Source organism: Nilaparvata lugens, chromosome 11 (genome assembly GCF_014356525.2).
Source record: "Nilaparvata lugens isolate BPH chromosome 11, ASM1435652v1, whole genome shotgun sequence".
NCBI classification, from domain to species: Eukaryota; Metazoa; Arthropoda; class Insecta; order Hemiptera; family Delphacidae; genus Nilaparvata; species Nilaparvata lugens.
Window position 1 is genome coordinate 40,087,780 of NC_052514.1, and position 18,560 is coordinate 40,106,339.

The window sequence follows — 18,560 nt, forward strand, 5'->3', positions numbered from 1 at the left end:
TCTTCTTCTTTTTCTCCACTCCTTCATCTCCATCTCAATCTTCTTCTTCTTCTTCTTCTTCTTCTTCTTCTTCTTCTTCTTCTTCTTCTTCTTCTTCTTCTTCTTCTTCTTCCTCTTTATTCTTTCTTCCTCACTGTACTCTTGTACAACCCTTATTTTATTCTTTGCTTTCAACTCCTTCATTTTCTCCCTAATCTTTCAATTTCTTCTTCAATATTAATTCCTTCCCCTACGTCTCTATTCCAACCTTCATTTGCTTGCTTTCCTCTTCTCATTTCTTCCATTCTTATTCTTAGTGTCTCTTCTCTCTGTCTTGTACTCTTATCTTATCTTCTTCTTTTATCTTCTGTACTTTTATCTTATCTTATCTTCTCTCTATGTACCTTTTATCCCATTACATTCTTTTTCTTTCTCTTCTTCTTCTACTTCTTCTTCTTTCTCCTCCTCCACTTCTTCTTCTTCTTTTTCAAATCCACAAATTTACACCAATAAATCTGTATTCTCTTATTCTATGCTCCTTTGAAGTTTACAGGAACAAATCTTATCTCTATCCAATTCTCTAGCCCTCCTTCTCAATCCTGTCAACATAATTCCTATAAAAACATATCAAATTCTTTCTATTCCTCTCTCTTTCTCTCTCTCTCTCTTTCTTTCTGCTGTTTTCACACACACATATGTACATACACAAATAAACTTAGAAAGAAAAAAAAACAAGGAGCAAACAAGGACCTGTCCTGGTCAAAGCAGAAGAAGAAGAAGACAGAGAAGAAAAGGAAAGATGTTTTCACTTTCGGTCAGTGCTATTACATAGAACATGTGAACCGGTTTTTTACCTACATAGAGAGTCTCAAAGTATATAATTGACCGAGCGAAGTAAGATTCAAGTCGACGGTTTGGCATTTCTCTTATTGTTTAAATGTTTATATGTTGCGCATTTACGAAGAATTTTATTTAAGAAGTAAACTATGAAGAAGATGAAAAATAAGAAGAAGAAGATGATAATGGTGATGATAATGATGATGATGGTGGTGATAAATGAGAAGGAGAAGAAGATGAAGTTGATGAAATGAAGATGAAGTTGATGAAAAGAAGGTGAAGTTGATGAAGAAGAAGAAGATAAAAAAGAAGGAGGAGGAGGAAGAAAAGAAATGTATATTAAGAAGTAGAAGAAGAAAACAAGATGTGAGAACATGAAGAAGAAGAAGAAGAAGAAGAAGAAGAAGAAGAAGAAGAAGAAGAAGAAGAAAGAGGAAGGAGCAAACACAGAGACGACAACGAGTGAAGCATGCATGACTGCCAGCGGACGTGAAGAACAATTGGACGAACTGAGAGAAAGAGATATGATTGAAGGAGAGAGAGAAGGTCAGAGAAGTAAGATACGAAAGATACAAGATAAAGTGAGAGGGTACATCGAATACTGATAAATTGTACTAGGTCCTTACTTCATTCATTACTAGTGTATTAGTGTATGAGAGAGTTATTCTCTACTTTGTTTGTAGGGTATTCTCTTGGAGCCAGTCTGACCTTGGGATATTCTGTCTTCGTTTCTCCTTCCACTTCACACATCTTCTCCACTCTTTACTTCACATTCGCCACGCCCCACGCACGTGATAACATCTCTATTCATCATTTTTCTAATCACATCTTTCAATCATTCCAATCTATTTTTATACTTTACTATTTTCATGGTTCCTTTCACATACTTAATTATACTTTAGTGTCCTTACATTTATCTTCATACTGAATTATGATATGCCAATAACATATTATAAATAGTGAGCCCCCTGGGCTGAAGAACTCGCTCATGAGCTATATCATTTTAGATTAGAAAATTTTGAAAAAACCTTTGGATAGTTTTTGGAGAAATTTTACTAAAATACTCTCACAGAAAAATATGCTCCGTCTTCCCATACTTTAAATGTATCTTATATTCAGAAAAATATCGGGGCGCCGAGCTTCACTCGTTATTTTTATTTATTGATAAACAGAACACAATTCTCTAAAATGATTGTGTTTATATTTCACAGCTGGCTATATTATGTCATCTTATGAATTTCGGGGATGCGATATTTTGATTTTTCACATACTCGTTCACTCAGCCAAGGATGAATTATCTATCCTTTTAATGTCGTTCAGCGAGTTTTCCCAAGGATGAGACCTAGTGCAATCGAATCTTTATATCATAAACCTACTATGTTCCAGATTTCGTGAAAATTGTTAGAGGCGTTTTCGAGATCCGCAAAAATAACCAGATATATAAATACAGAAATTGCTCGCTTAATATAATAAGATGTAGTAATCTGTATTATAATGTATGAATAGAATAGAATAGAATAGAATTTTATTGGTCATAAAATATTCACATGAATACATGGACTTTGGATACATTGGTCAATTTTTTAACACTAGAGTAAATAAAACAAACACAAAACACTAAGATTAGTCATTAACAGTACAATACAATAAAATATGAATCTCATAAAACGATTCCAATCTATTCTAAAATAGTCATGCATGCTATACAAACATTCATCAATTAATATGTCAATATATTTTACAATATAATATAGTAGGCTACTTTATTCCGATAGTATATTATACTAAGATTTTTATAGATATTACTATAGTGGGGTCCACGTTATAATGACAGTATTTGATCAACTTTGGTTTTGCTATCCTTGTCTATCATTCGACAAAGCCGGTGTTACTATCCTTTTCTAGGTTCACAACGATGCCAATTATGTTTTTGACAGTGTAGAAATATAATTAATTGATGCAGAGAATCGGCATCGCTATTCTTCTATCTTTATCCACTGCCATTATAACGTGGACCTCACTATAGTACAGTCTATACTTTTTCATATAAACACGACAAGTTTCGAGCACTCATGTTATTTGAAGTGTCAAAATGTTTCCATTCTCTTGGATGAATTAAATGAATTATAAATTGAAGTAAGTTAAATACAAATTCATCACAGACACTTGAAAATGGCATGACTGCTCGAACCTTGTCTTGTTTTTATAAAAAAGTATAAAGAGGGTACTAATAATTTCGATATTAATTAAACAACTCAACTTGCCCTATCAAAATACTCTATTAGAGACTATGTGCCGGTTGCACAAAAGCCTATTAAATTTTAACTGTGATTAATTCCACAAGAACCAATCAGAGAAGCCGTCTTTTTAAAAAAAAAAAAAACGGCTTCTCTGATTGGTTCTCGTAAAGTCACTCAGGGTTAAAATTCAACCGGCTTTTGTGCAACCGGGCCTTTACCAATAATTCATACACTATGCAGTATAGAATAGAATAGAATAGATGTTCATTTGTTTCATGAAAACAATTTCAAAATACAGTAATCACACTTCATTACAAATAGTATTCCACTACAGTAAAATTCGTATTGTAGATAAACTTATATTCCTTACTGGAAGCTACTATTTAGAAGCTGTTGCATAAAGTAAAAACTCAGTTGTCAAACTCTATCTATAGTAAAACATAGCTTGACCACTCTAACAATACTTTAGCATTAGTTTTAACATTCCGAGTACTTACTACAATAGATAAACTAATTATTGCTAAGTGATGTCGTCTATTTTTCCTCAAGAAAATTGCATTTGTATGTAAAAATTGCTACGTCAATGACTCTGAGTTAGCTTTTAAGTGTGTGAAAACCTTGAAGCGACAATTAGGAGCTTTTCAAATAAATTCTTTCTTCAGTTTCCCTCATATTTAGAAAAAATTGAGAGTCATGCATCAGGAAACTGTACATTAAATAGAAAATTGAATGTTATAAGTGCCTGAGACTTGAAGAAACAAAACCTTTGAGAAAGGTTAGTTAAGTTCAAAATTGAATAAGAGTTTGAATTACAATCTCTTGTTTTTAAGTATAATAACAATTTTGTTGTCATATATTTATTTATTAATTTACAATGCGAATGACACTAATGCAATAACATTATAGAAGATAAAATGATAAGGTAGTCGTTGTGCTATTTTTCTTCCAAATTTATAGGTGACAAAGTCCAAGATAAGGTTAGAATTTGAATTATACAATTTTAAGTTTTTAAATTATTAAGAAAATATGGGGATTTATTCGCAAGTAAATTAGGTTCCATTACAGTTCTGTAAACGCATGTCTGATTTTATTGATTTTATTATACTGTATTTTTATTTTATTTATTCATTCATTGTACAAAACACTATTATCATAATATAAATATGAAATTTGAGGAAAAACTAGGCTGAGCCTGTACTATTTCTCTCCAAAAATTTTGATAGAATGATGTTGTCCAAAGGTTAAGTTCATGAAATGACACACTGCTTCGTCACTTGATTTTCGGTCCAGGATTAATGATTTGAAGTAGTAATAATTTAATTTCGGACTTACCCAAATTTTGTAGAGAAATAGTACAAGTTATTCTTAGTTTTTCTCTCCCGATCTGTGCTTCATTGTAAAAACAATAAATAAAGAATAATAATGATTTTAATTTGAAGTAGCCCCTATAAAGAACCAAATTAAATGATCAAAATATTAAAGATTATTCAATGACTACAAGAGAAACTGTAAACACTTATCTAGAATTTCGAATGAGTTCATTGACTCCTAATAAATTTCGGCAAACTTTCTGAAATCTAAGACAATTTGAAGATTATTTTAAAACATGATCACTGTACGAATCAAGTATTGATCAATTTTAAAGATATCTTTTAATTAGCTTATGGAAAGTTTTTGTGAATTCTTATCATTGAAAACTTGAAATTTGGAAAAATATGGAAACGTGAAATTTGAGAGAATTCATGACTGCTATATAGGCTGCATCAGTCGAAATATTATTGAATACATGTAAGAAAGTAAAATAAAGAAAATACAAGTGGATGGTAAAGAAAAAATAAAGTATAAGAAAAAAGGAGAAAGAGGATAAGATGATGATGATGATGATGATGATGATGATGATGATGATGATGAAGAAGAAGAAGTTGTTGATGATGATGAAGAAGAAGAAGAAGAAGAAGGAGTTGTTGTTGAAGAAGAAGAAATTGTTGATGAAGAAGAAGAAGAAGTTGTTGATGATGATGATGATGATGATGATGATGATGAAGAAAAAGTTGTTGATGATGAAGAAGAAGAAGAAGAAGAAGAAGGAGTTGTTGTTGAAGAAGAAGAAATTGTTGATGAAGAAGAAGAAGAAAAAGTTGATGATGAAGAAGGAGAAAAAATTGTTGATGAAGAAGAAGAAGAAGAAGAAGTTGATGATGATGAAGAAGAAGAAGAAGAAGAAGAAGAAGTTGATTTTGATGTTGAAGATTAAGAAGAAGAAGAAGAATAAGTTGTTGGTGATGAAGAAAAAGAAGAAGGAGTAGAAAAATGTCCTGGCTATTGTGAAGAAATGAATTTGTATTCGAATCAGTGCCAGTCAGTGACTGAGTATAGTGGAAAATTACTACAGGACAGAAGAAAAGGACGTAAAAGGAGAAGAAGAAAACGAAGAAGAAGGAGAAAGACAGAAATTATAGAGAGAGAGCAGAAGATAAGCATCACCCTGTGATAGAGATAGGGGAGTCTGAATAGTATTGTAGTACATAGTAAATAGTAGACTGTCTCCAGTCTCCATCTTTTGACAAGTTACAAAAAAAATCCAGAAAAACCAAAGATCTGTGTTGACGACACTCGGGCTCCACAAGTCAGTAAAAGACGGCTGAATATATAGTTTAATACCCTGTAGAAAACGTGACCATACTACAGTATTGTATTACTATATAGTACTGTGTCAATACTGGCTTTTAGAGGGAGAGAAACAGCGTCAGTAGGGTCACCGTTTTGAAAAGAGACAAAAAAGGGGAGAATTTTGAGAGCAGGTAGAATTGGAAAGTTGTCAGAGGGGAGTTGTAAAAGACAAGGAAGGTGATAGGGGGATACAAGGACGAAGCGAACAAAGGAAAAGGACAAAGGATAAAGAGAGGAGATTTGCAAAGTGCCTAGAATGGCAGGTCAAAAACAACACCATAAATCCTGAAAATAACAATATCCATGTTTTGCTTGGTTTTTCATTATTGTCATAAACATTATCAATCATCATTATTTTTATTTATTGTACAAAAAAATATTATCATAATAAAATTATGTACATGGCCCAGTAGGTCCTGTAGTATTTCTCTCCAAACATTTTGATATATCTGCAGCATGATTTTGATCATCTGTATGTCGTTAATAAAAGCAGTCAAGTCATGTCAGAGGCCCTGAAATTGATCAGTTGCGACCTGAAAACTCTGACACCAGACCTTAGCCGGCCAGGTCCACTACCTCCGTAAACAAAGCCATAGTGCATTCTGGTGACGTCAGCATAGGTAGGGCTCCTACACCAATAGAAATTTGTTGATTTCAGCTGATCTATATCAGCTAGTGTAGGAGATCTACCTGTGATGACGTTACCATCAACCACCTGTCATGCACTATGGCTTTGTTTACGGAGGTAGTGCCAGGTCACTCGATATTATATATTTTGATCATCTGCAGCATGAATGTAAGAGTTACGGAAAATTGGCATCAATGGAGGGAGCATGTTCAAAGAATGTCAGCTGAAAGAATACCCTTTAAAGTCTATAATTATCAGCCAGTAGGCAAAAGAGATTCTGGCAGACCATGCAAGCGGTGGCAATAATGGGTTTTTTATGTTTATTTGAATAATTGGCTAGATGTGAGACGGAACACGTTATAGTCTAATCCTTGTTTGTAAGATGAAGACATTTTGATATTTTAATGTTCATTTGTTTTAAACGCAATTTTTTCTCTTTTTTTATTTTTCTAGGAGTATATTTCCTTTTATTTTGTATTTAATTTAACTTGTGATTTTTTTACTTCAAATACTTGTATTTATGGAGTTATTTTTTAATTTTGTCCAAAGTATTACCGTATCTATTTTCATCTATTAGTAGAAACTTGTAGAATTTATTCAACATCAGAAACTTAAGCTGCATTTACACCAAAGTTATTAACAAAATGTTAATAACTTAATCCTTATAGATTCTATCAGATTGAACGGAACTTGACAAACACATATGTTCATCATGTGTATGATAAGTTATGTTCAATCTAATAGAATCTATAATCTATAAGCTATAAACATTTTGTTAATAACTTTAATGTAAACGCGGCTTTATATTATCAACAAGTAGGAACTAGTTGTTGAGAAATACACTTTGTAAGATTCATTACAAACTGTCATCATTGAATTGGTAGGCTTGATATTATACTTATACTAAATATTGCTGTCAATATGAAGTGAATTTCACAAACTTCCTATTCTTAATACTACCTCACCCTTTCTTACTAATTTTATCTTCTTCTCCCTCCTTTCTTCAAGGGATAGGACTTCCTATATATTATAGGAAGTATATATCATCTCCTACATATATATATCCATCCCCATCTTTCTCCCTTTCCTTCTCCAAGGGATCAGCACTTCCTATATATCATAGGAAGTATATATTATATCATATATATATATATACATCCCTATCTTTATCCCTCTCCTTCTCCAAGGGACGAGATCCTCCTATATAATATTATAGGAAGTATATATATATTATATCTTGATGTAACCAGCAGGGTAATAATTGAAGACATGAGGGCCTATTAAATTGTGCGCAATGTTTTTCACCCCTATTGGACGCAGTTACCCCTCTATCAAGTCACCACCCCATGTGGGCAAAGACACGCGTGGATTATAACAATAACAAAATTGAAGATACGTGTGTCATATGTGGGATCACGTGTCTATTATATCAATGTTTCATACTGAATGGTTCACACAGGCATGCAGAAAGTTGAAAAAAGTTTCATCAAATTGCTAGGACGTTGAGTTCCGTCGATTTTCTCGAAAATATCTCCAACGATTTTTATCAAATTCATACCTAAAATAGTCATTGATAAGCTATATTAACTGACACAAGTCCCATATCTGTAAAAATTTCAGGAGCTCCACCCCATCTATGCAAAGTTTGATTTTAGATTTCCAATTAGGTAATATTGTCAGATACAATTTAAACAAAAAATTTCTAGTGGAAAAGATTGAGCATGAAAATCTCTACAATTAATGTTCAGTAACATTTTCACCTAATATTGAAAATAAGCACGAAATTCGAGAAAATGTGATTATCCGAATATTGCAAACTGTTGCCAACTGTTGATTCTATTGAATGATTCACTATGAGGAGATAGCAGACCTCGTATGTCTCCAGCGTTATTGTCCTGTCACCAGCTGGCTCAGATCTTTGTCTATAAGTAGACTTGAGATGCGTTTGAACATTAGCGTCAGGTGATCATTTTTCATAACGGCACGGAAAGTTGTGTGAGTGCGTCACACCAAATTTTTGAATTTCGCGTCGACGTATACATAAGGATTTTTTGGAATCTTTCATTTCAAGGAAAATACAAAGAGGAAAGGAGTCTCCTTCGAACGCCAATATTACCGTAAAAATCAGACTTCAGAATCATTCATCAAAAATCAGCTGTCGAGTGGATTATTAATTGCATGCAATAGCGCATGCAATTAATATCTCAATGTAATATGGTAAAAAATCAGCTGCTTTGTGGACTATTAATTGCGTGCCTCACTGAATAGAATTTTTATGCACTGTTAAATGAACTATTGATTGCATGCAATAACGCATGCAATTAATAACTAAAATAACACGGTATTGTCTCTCGACCTTTCTCTGCTTTGAACTCGGGCTGTCCTGTTGCCAGTAGTATGTCTTGAAGGAGATTAGCTTTTGATGTTAAAATTTTTGAAACACCAACCCAAACAGCCATTGGCCGTTTTCACACCGATATCTCGCCGTCACGACATACAAACAGGATTTACTCCGATGGACAGTATAAGAGGAAGCTGTGGATTATAACTGCGCGAGGTCTACTGTTCACAGAACTACTAGTAGTAGAAACATAGACTAAATTAACAAGAATAATATTGTGGTATTATAATACCTATAGTTATAGGAGCTAATATTTCAGAAAAATCAATTTCAACCTCTTCGATCTTTACATTACAAAAATTCAAATTTAATCCATTTTAAACATGTTCAATATGCAGCTGCATGAACTTATATCTTATCTTTGTACTTGGATAACCTACATTTTTATCGAATAAAATATCTCTATTTTTAAATAAAATTTGTAACATAAATCTGGAAACATTAATTTTATTCTATCTCATCTAATCAAAAAGTAATGATATCACAACAAAGTTCAGTAGAAAAATTTTCCCATATTTTTTCCCATGTGCAGGAACAATTCTGCACTGTACAGAAACACTCTTCTCTTCTTCCCTTTAGGAATCTTATGTTGGCAGTACCAAGTATCATAGTCATGTTATTGATGCTCTTAAGTTACAATCAATACTATTTATATTTTATTGTAAAAATATGTATTAATTTGTAATTTTTGGCAATATATTCAATTCAATTCTCCTCTATATTATTCTCTCTTTTCATATAATTTCTAATTATTCCCAAACCTCATTCATTCTCTGTTCAACCTCTGTAAAGGAACTATCTTCCCCTCTTTCTGTAGGCCTATAATAATTATTTCAGACTGGCAGGTAACCCGAGCTCCGCAGGGGTCTATTTTGAAAATTGACAAACTGAAAACTTGACGTAATGAAATTTTGGAGGATTGAAAATAGGCCTACAACCATCCTCGGTTAGATAAGAATCTATATGCAAAATCTCAAGTTAATCAGTCCAGTAGTTCAGACGTGATGATGTGTCAAACATAATTTTCGTATCCCGTATTTTGTATAAGCCAGTTCTTTACTTTATTATAGTATAAATATCCAATGAAATCTAATGAAATAAATAGAACTTCTAAGGAAAAATAGAAAAATAGAACTTATAAGGACTTCTGCTACTACATTGATATTGACCAAGGAAATTGATAATGAAATAATTTGATACCATTGAATAAATGTTTGAAATAATTATTGTACAGTAAAATATTCCAGCAGTTGCTTGAACTGCAATTTCTATAATATAAATCATATATTTTCCTTCCCCCTCTCTCTCTATTTTTATCAACATTTTTCTCTCTATTATTCGCTATCTTTTCCCACCCGTATTATTCCTCTTTTCAACTTGTATTCAGTTGTGTTGAAGCCATACAATACAAGACCACTCTTATCTCTTAGTTCACATAGGGCACTGCTATTATTTTTATCATAAACAATGTTTCTTCTCTGAGAGAAACATACAATGTTAGTATCTTGTTTCTTCCTGTTTACGACTGTACATTGCACTGTACATACTAATGCATGTGACATGTCATATAGATTGGAACGTTTTTGGAAAAAATCTGGTGTGGTACACTCACACAACTTTCCTTGCTCATATTTGAAACTACGATCAGACTTCTGTATATGTGTATATATAATTGTTCTTAGAGTACTTTTTCTTTGTGTGAATTGTGAAATTCGATTATTTTTTTAGTCATCATTTTTTTAAAGTCGTCAAAACAGCTGTTCTACAGATGAAATATCTCGATTATGTGTTCTTTTTATGAACTGCGCTACCTACCTACCTCATGCACGAGAAGGAGGTTACTAAGTCCATTTCCCAAGGATGGGGTGGACCCCCCCATTGGTTTCCCAGAAAGGAGACTCATGCCAGTTGATAGAGCTGATAAATAACTAACTATGCAGGGTATGAATTTGAAGAAAATCAGTCAAGTTATTTTTGAGAAAATCGTGAAAAACATGGTTTTTTAGTAATTATCCGCCATTTTTCTCAAGAATATTACGGAGCTCCTGCAATTTTCCCAGGTGAAAAACTCATGTCATTTGATAGGGCTTATGAATAGCTATCCATGGTTCAAATTTGAAGAAAATCGTTAAAGCCGTTTTCGAGAAAACCGTGAAAAACATGGTTTCTTAGTCATTATCCGCCATTTTTCTCAAGAATATTACGGAGCTCATGGAATTTTCACAGAGATGAGACTCATGCCAGTTGATAGTGCTTATGAATATCTATCCATGGTATGAATTTGAAGAAAATCGTTAGAGTCGTTTTCGAGAAAACGGTGAAAAACATGGAATTTTAGTCATTATCCGCCATTTTTCTCAAGAATATCACGGAGCTCCTGAAATTTTCCCAGAAATGAGACTCATGCCAGTTGATAGGGCTTATAAATAGCTATCCATGGTATACATTTGAAGGGAATCGTTAAAGCCGTTTTCGAGAAAACCGTGAAAAACATGGATTTTTAGTCATTATCCGCCATTTTTCTCAAGAATATTACGGAGCTCCTGAAATTTTTCCAGAAATGAGACTCATGTCAGTTGATAGGGCTTATAAATAGCTATCCATGGTATAAATTTGAAGGAAATCGTTAGAGCCGTTTTTGAGAAAAACGTGAAAAACATGGTTTTTTAGTAATTATCCGCCATTTTTTCCGCCATCTTGAATTTGATTTTATTGAATTTCTTATTGTCGGATCGTCATGGTATAAGGACCTTATGTTTAAAATTCCAAGTCAATCGGTTAATTAGGAATGGAGTTATCGTGTTCACAGACATACACACACACACACATACACACATACACACACACAGACCAACACCCAAAAATAATTTTTTTGGACTCAGGGCACCTTGAAACGTATAGAAAACATGAAATTAGGGTACCTTAATTTTTTTTGGAAAGCAATACTTTCCTTACCTATGGTAATAGGGCAAGGAAAGTAAAAAATATAATCACTTGAACATGAGTACGCGAGCTTATCTGGTGTGATTAAAATTTGTGACCAGAAACAGTGAATACAGTACTTGTTTGGTTTGACCTAATTTTGTTGCAATATTCGTGTGAAATATTTTCAAGATTCAAAATATTAAACTTGACTTTCTTGAGTGTTTTAAGATAAATATTTGCAAATTGTGATTGAAAAAAAAACTCTTGTTAAGGAGTAATAATTTTGTTGATTATAGAGCTACTCTTGAATATAAAGTCTTGATAATCCATCATATAGACATAGACAAAACATGTTGTAATTAAATAATTTTAAAAAAGTTACTAAAGCTTTAAGCTGCGTTTACACCAAAGTTGATAACAAAATGTTAATAACTTAATCCTTATAGATTCTATTAGATTGAACATAACTTATCATACACATGATGAACATATTTGTTTGTCAAGTTCCGTTCAATCTAATAGGATCTATAAGGATTATGTTATTAACATTTTGTTTATAACTCTGGTCTAAACCCAGATTTTCATTTTCAATTATAGGAGTAATACCTTTGTATTAGAGGTGGCTATGGTAATAGAGTATGAAGAACATTATCCTCAGTAAAAATTCAGGTTTTTAAATAGCAGCTAACAGTGATGTTTATTTTCAAGTGTTCTATATGTATATTGTATATTGTTTGTACTTTCTAAGAAGAAGAATTATGATAATTTCAATTTCAATCCAATTCTAATTATGAGTTGGACGTCTGTTCATTATACAATATACTTGACTAAGTTCTTCTTATTTTTCAGGTATGTATCCTTCACTGATCCCAATAATGGAAATGATCCACTGATAGTAAGTACAATTAATTGGCTCTCCTACAGTCCTCCTATTGGTTCTCCTGTGTAATTGAGTGAAATCATCATTCTTGTACTGATTTAAATTAGGGATGGGTATCGATTTTTTGAACATCGATGTTTTTTTCACCTTAACATCGATAAGTGAAAAACATCGAACAGTAAACATCGATGTTTTTGAACATCGATGTTTTTAAACATCGTTGTATAAATGTATCTAGATACATGGTAAATGAGTAGTGCATGTAACGATTCAAATGTGAAAAGTGATTTAATGCATGGATAATATCTTATATTTTCGATTACATTTTATTCTATGTAGGTTATAAGTTGTGCAAAGATTCGAATTTTGCCTATTTTTTAATAGCATTCGGAGTAGAAGGAATCAAGTCAAACGTATTCATTATTAGAATCAGAGTGCAGTATGTTTTCTTCAAATAAGAAGTAAGTTGTTATCGAAAATAACATATTCAAGCAATAAAACTTGTAATTTTAAACCAGTCCTAGTAAAAAGTGTTGAGAAATCACCTTGACATTTACAACTTGGTAGGCAGTTATTAGAAATTCTGTTTATCTTGGAACTAGGTATTTATTGCGTAAGAATTTCTTCTATCAATACTGTGTGAAATATAATGTGTCATTGATGATGAAAAATGCATTCAATAGAATAAAAAATAGAAAAAATCACTCTTTTCTATAAAATATTGCACCAGTTTTATGTATTATTTAATGTTTTATTGTATTAATACACAAAACAGATGCAATATTTGATAGAAAAGTGATTTTTTTATTTAGAGATGAAAATTGGAGAGGTGAAGAAGAAGGAGATAGGAATATAATTGATTGCTAGATTGATTTTATTATTTAATCTATTTATTGCACAATTTTCACATGAAATCACTTTTGATTTAGCAAAGCTCTAGTGATATTTGAAACGTCAACATAATATAAATGGAAACAATGAAGAATGAATCAATAGATGAATGGATGATACATTTTAGGATATGTATCGTTTTATTTATTATTATTCTTAGGATATGTATAGCATTAAGTTTCAGTGAAGATTTTGTTCGAAGAAAAATTCAATTTTATATGGGCAAATATACAAGAGACTATAAATTCAAGGCTTTCTTTGAAACGATCATGGAAAGCACTGGCTTGAATTCTATGTGGCAAAGCATTGAACATTTTTATCCCCATGTATTATGGGTCTTCTCAAGTAATGTGACTATGATTTGGGTGGGTAAGACCTCTAAAACGTGTACTATATACACGATTACCTATATTAGACGAACAACAAGAAGGGAGAAGAAGAACATGATGAGAAAGAAGTGAAATAGGGGGAAAAACAGAAAAAGAAGATAATGAGAATGGGAGGAGGTGAATGGAAATGAAACTGTGAAACGAGAGAAAGTAGAAGAATAAGAAGAAGAAGGAGGAGGAGGAGAAGAAGACGAAGAAGAAGAAAAGAATAGAATGATAATATGTAAGAACGGTGATGATGAGAAGAAGAAAGTAAAAGGACTCCAAGAAGGACCAAGTTCTTCATAACATACGGCAGACTCAACTCCCAACCTACCAAGACTTGGAGAGAAACAGTCAAACAGAAAGAAAAAGTTGTAATATTGGATGTAAGAGTTGTGAAGGGACGCACCTGTCAGTGTGTGTGTGTGTGTGTGTGTGTGTGTGTGTGTGTGTGTGTGTGTGTGTGTGTGTGTGTGTGTGTGTGTGTGTGTGTGTGTTTCACAATATCACATAATCAACCGGCTCTGGTCGGTGGTTTTAGTCGTCGGCGATTATGTTTGTAATCACGATTCTGGTTTTCCGACTTCATCCGCGACCAACTTGTTACTGTGTCGAAATTTCAAATATAAACTCACAAGATGAGTCCCAACCGACCGGTTTACAAGGTCACAACGAGCAGCTTGTCCTATCAATCATACTTAGTCCCTCTCTCACTCACTCTCTTTTCCCCAGTCCCCATTTTGTAATTTTGTAAATCACAGAGATGAGACTCATGCCAGTTGATAGTGCTTATGAATATCTATCCATGGTATGAATTTGAAGAAAATCGTTAGAGTCGTTTTCGAGAAAACGGTGAAAAACATGGAATTTTAGTCATTATCCGCCATTTTTCTCAAGAATATCACGGAGCTCCTGAAATTTTCCCAGAAATGAGACTCATGCCAGTTGATAGGGCTTATAAATAGCTATCCATGGTATACATTTGAAGGGAATCGTTAAAGCCGTTTTCGAGAAAACCGTGAAAAACATGGATTTTTAGTCATTATCCGCCATTTTTCTCAAGAATATTACGGAGCTCCTGAAATTTTTCCAGAAATGAGACTCATGTCAGTTGATAGGGCTTATAAATAGCTATCCATGGTATAAATTTGAAGGAAATCGTTAGAGCCGTTTTTGAGAAAAACGTGAAAAACATGGTTTTTTAGTAATTATCCGCCATTTTTTCCGCCATCTTGAATTTGATTTTATTGAATTTCTTATTGTCGGATCGTCATGGTATAAGGACCTTATGTTTAAAATTCCAAGTCAATCGGTTAATTAGGAATGGAGTTATCGTGTTCACAGACATACACACACACACACATACACACATACACACACACAGACCAACACCCAAAAATAATTTTTTTGGACTCAGGGCACCTTGAAACGTATAGAAAACATGAAATTAGGGTACCTTAATTTTTTTGGAAAGCAATACTTTCCTTACCTATGGTAATAGGGCAAGGAAAGTAAAAAATATAATCACTTGAACATGAGTACGCGAGCTTATCTGGTGTGATTAAAATTTGTGACCAGAAACAGTGAATACAGTACTTGTTTGGTTTGACCTAATTTTGTTGCAATATTCGTGTGAAATATTTTCAAGATTCAAAATATTAAACTTGACTTTCTTGAGTGTTTTAAGATAAATATTTGCAAATTGTGATTGAAAAAAAAACTCTTGTTAAGGAGTAATAATTTTGTTGATTATAGAGCTACTCTTGAATATAAAGTCTTGATAATCCCATCATATAGACATAGACAAAACATGTTGTAATTAAATAATTTTAAAAAAGTTACTAAAGCTTTAAGCTGCGTTTACACCAAAGTTGATAACAAAATGTTAATAACTTAATCCTTATAGATTCTATTAGATTGAACATAACTTATCATACACATGATGAACATATTTGTTTGTCAAGTTCCGTTCAATCTAATAGGATCTATAAGGATTATGTTATTAACATTTTGTTTATAACTCTGGTCTAAACCCAGATTTTCATTTTCAATTATAGGAGTAATACCTTTGTATTAGAGGTGGCTATGGTAATAGAGTATGAAGAACATTATCCTCAGTAAAAATTCAGGTTTTTAAATAGCAGCTAACAGTGATGTTTATTTTCAAGTGTTCTATATGTATATTGTATATTGTTTGTACTTTCTAAGAAGAAGAATTATGATAATTTCAATTTCAATCCAATTCTAATTATGAGTTGGACGTCTGTTCATTATACAATATACTTGACTAAGTTCTTCTTATTTTTCAGGTATGTATCCTTCACTGATCCCAATAATGGAAATGATCCACTGATAGTAAGTACAATTAATTGGCTCTCCTACAGTCCTCCTATTGGTTCTCCTGTGTAATTGAGTGAAATCATCATTCTTGTACTGATTTAAATTAGGGATGGGTATCGATTTTTGAACATCGATGTTTTTTTCACCTTAACATCGATAAGTGAAAAACATCGAACAGTAAACATCGATGTTTTTGAACATCGATGTTTTTAAACATCGTTGTATAAATGTATCTAGATACATGGTAAATGAGTAGTGCATGTAACGATTCAAATGTGAAAAGTGATTTAATGCATGGATAATATCTTATATTTTCGATTACATTTATTCTATGTAGGTTATAAGTTGTGCAAAGATTCGAATTTTGCCTATTTTTTAATAGCATTCGGAGTAGAAGGAATCAAGTCAAACGTATTCATTATTAGAATCAGAGTGCAGTATGTTTTCTTCAAATAAGAAGTAAGTTGTTATCGAAAATAACATATTCAAGCAATAAAACTTGTAATTTTAAACCAGTCCTAGTAAAAAGTGTTGAGAAATCACCTTGACATTTACAACTTGGTAGGCAGTTATTAGAAATTCTGTTTATCTTGGAACTAGGTATTTATTGCGTAAGAATTTCTTCTATCAATACTGTGTGAAATATAATGTGTCATTGATGATGAAAAATGCATTCAATAGAATAAAAAATAGAAAAAATCACTCTTTTCTATAAAATATTGCACCAGTTTTATGTATTATTTAATGTTTTATTGTATTTAATACACAAAACAGATGCAATATTTGATAGAAAAGTGATTTTTTTATTTAGAGATGAAAATTGGAGAGGTGAAGAAGAAGGAGATAGGAATATAATTGATTGCTAGATTGATTTTATTATTTAATCTATTTATTGCACAATTTTCACATGAAATCACTTTTGATTTAGCAAAGCTCTAGTGATATTTGAAACGTCAACATAATATAAATGGAAACAATGAAGAATGAATCAATAGATGAATGGATGATACATTTTAGGATATGTATCGTTTTATTTATTATTATTCTTAGGATATGTATAGCATTAAGTTTCAGTGAAGATTTTGTTCGAAGAAAAATTCAATTTTATATGGGCAAATATACAAGAGACTATAAATTCAAGGCTTTCTTTGAAACGATCATGGAAAGCACTGGCTTGAATTCTATGTGGCAAAGCATTGAACATTTTTATCCCCATGTATTATGGGTCTTCTCAAGTAATGTGACTATGATTTGGGTGGGTAAGACCTCTAAAACGTGTACTATATACACGATTACCTATATTAGACGAACAACAAGAAGGGAGAAGAAGAACATGATGAGAAAGAAGTGAAATAGGGGGAAAAACAGAAAAAGAAGATAATGAGAATGGGAGGAGGTGAATGGAAATGAAACTGTGAAACGAGAGAAAGTAGAAGAATAAGAAGAAGAAGGAGGAGGAGGAGAAGAAGACGAAGAAGAAGAAAAGAATAGAATGATATGTAAGAACGGTGATGATGAGAAGAAGAAAGTAAAAGGACTCCAAGAAGGACCAAGTTCTTCATAACATACGGCAGACTCAACTCCCAACCTACCAAGACTTGGAGAGAAACAGTCAAACAGAAAGAAAAAGTTGTAATATTGGATGTAAGAGTTGTGAAGGGACGCACCTGTCAGTGTGTGTGTGTGTGTGTGTGTGTGTGTGTGTGTGTGTGTGTGTGTGTGTGTGTGTTGTGTGTGTGTGTGTGTTTCACAATATCACATAATCAACCGGCTCTGGTCGGTGGTTTTAGTCGTCGGCGATTATGTTTGTAATCACGATTCTGGTTTTCCGACTTCATCCGCGACCAACTTGTTACTGTGTCGAAATTTCAAATATAAACTCACAAGATGAGTCCCAACCGACCGGTTTACAAGGTCACAACGAGCAGCTTGTCCTATCAATCATACTTAGTCCCTCTCTCACTCACTCTCTTTTCCCCAGTCCCCATTTTGTAATTTTGTAAAATTCATTGATTCATTGATATTAGTTATCATGAACTATAGTGAGGTCCACGTTATAATGGTGGTGTTTGATTAGCTATACTAGTAGTTCTGTGAACAGTAGACCTCGCGCAGATATAACGACGTCCCAAACCATAAGCACATCCACACTGATACACTAACTATTTATTTGATCAGATCATGCTTACACAAGATTTAATGATCATATAACGCTTTCTGGAATTTAGCGCAAGAAAACCAGAAGACATCTAGGCGCCCAGACAAGCTGTTATAAGTTCTTTGCATCCTATTAAATTTAATAGTGCATAAAAATTGCATTCAATGAGGCATGCAATAAGGCATGCAATTTATAGTCTACACAGCTGTTGATTTTTTTACCAAGTTACATTGAGATATT

General features: G+C 32.7%; 1 protein-coding gene across 1 annotated transcript in view; it reads left to right on the top strand.

Annotated features, from left to right (window-relative positions):
• Positions 1-18,560, top strand: part of LOC111050809 (mRNA decay activator protein ZFP36L1) — a 94,611-nt gene that overhangs the window by 23,302 nt on the left and 52,749 nt on the right. The gene's annotated exons all lie outside the window — the stretch shown is intronic.